Source organism: Protobothrops mucrosquamatus, unplaced genomic scaffold (assembly GCF_001527695.2).
Source record: "Protobothrops mucrosquamatus isolate PMUCROS unplaced genomic scaffold, P.Mucros_1.0 scaffold5267, whole genome shotgun sequence".
NCBI classification, from domain to species: Eukaryota; Metazoa; Chordata; class Lepidosauria; order Squamata; family Viperidae; genus Protobothrops; species Protobothrops mucrosquamatus.
This window is the reverse complement of record NW_015391134.1, coordinates 45,295-46,366: the sequence shown is the minus strand read 5'-3', so window position 1 is coordinate 46,366 and position 1,072 is coordinate 45,295. Positions and strand designations below refer to the sequence as shown.

The 1,072-nt window shown below is 44.8% G+C and overlaps 1 protein-coding gene across 1 annotated transcript in view; it reads left to right on the top strand.

Annotated features, from left to right (window-relative positions):
• Positions 1-1,072, top strand: part of LOC107299681 (replication factor C subunit 1) — a gene marked incomplete in the record, with an annotated part of 10,784 nt that overhangs the window by 3,824 nt on the left and 5,888 nt on the right.

The following is a 1,072-nucleotide window of genomic DNA, read 5'->3' as shown; positions in this document are numbered from 1 at the left end:
AGAGAGATCTTGAAACCCAGGCTATCGTGGCAATCATGGCAAATTGCTAAGATGCAGAACTGTGATTTTTCTGCCTTGCATGTTACGTCTTTTAGTCACCATAATAGTAGCAAAAGGGCTTGCAAAAAAGAACACTGAACTTGTCAGTCCAAGGCAGGGGTCTTCAAACTTGACCCTTTGATGACTTGTGGACTCCAACTCCCAGAATTCCTCAGCCAGTCTCCATTTTGTTTGTTAGATTTAAAATAGGAGTCTTCGAACTTGGCCCTTTGATGACTTGTGGACTTCAACTCCCAGAATTCCTCAGCCAGCCTCCATTTTGTTTGTTAGATTTAAGACAGGGGTCTTCAAACTTGGCCCTTTTATGATTTGTGGACTTCAACTCCCAGAATTCCTCAGCCAGCCTCCATTTTGTTTGTTAGATTTAAGACAGGGGTCTTCAAACTTGGCCCTTTTATGATTTGTGGACTTCAACTCCCAGAATTCCTCAGCCAGCGTGCCTGGCTGAGGAATTCTGGGAGTTGAAGTCCACAAGTCATCAAAGGGCCAAGTTTGAAGACCCCTGGTCTAAAGGAGATCAGAATATGGGTTTTATCGATTCTCCAACCAGCTGCTTTGGTAGTGGAACCAGGTAGGTGTTAAAATGACGATTCTTTGACGGTAGCAGTCAGCTGAGGTGCCTCTTGCAGGTAAACAACAGCAAAAAAAAGATAAAACTGGCTAGATTTTATTTGGGGGGTGGTTTGGCTGTATGGCATAGCCCTATCATGACAGGAGCTGTTTGAGGGTCTTGGAAATCTTCATGTTTTGACTTGGAAGATATTCTCTTTTGACGGGATTTCCTTTTCTGCCTCCTGTCTGAAAAATCCAGCTTTTCTACAGCACTGGAGATGGATAATCCACGATGGGTTAACTTAATCCTCCTGCCCAATCAGATCAAGTCAGCCAAACTTGCCACGCCTGTCCTGGGCCTATCCTTTCCCAGTTTTCGACTTGATCTGGCCCAGAGCACACGTGGCAAGACTGGCTCACAGGCAGGTAGGATTCCATCGTGGATTATCCATTAGATTTA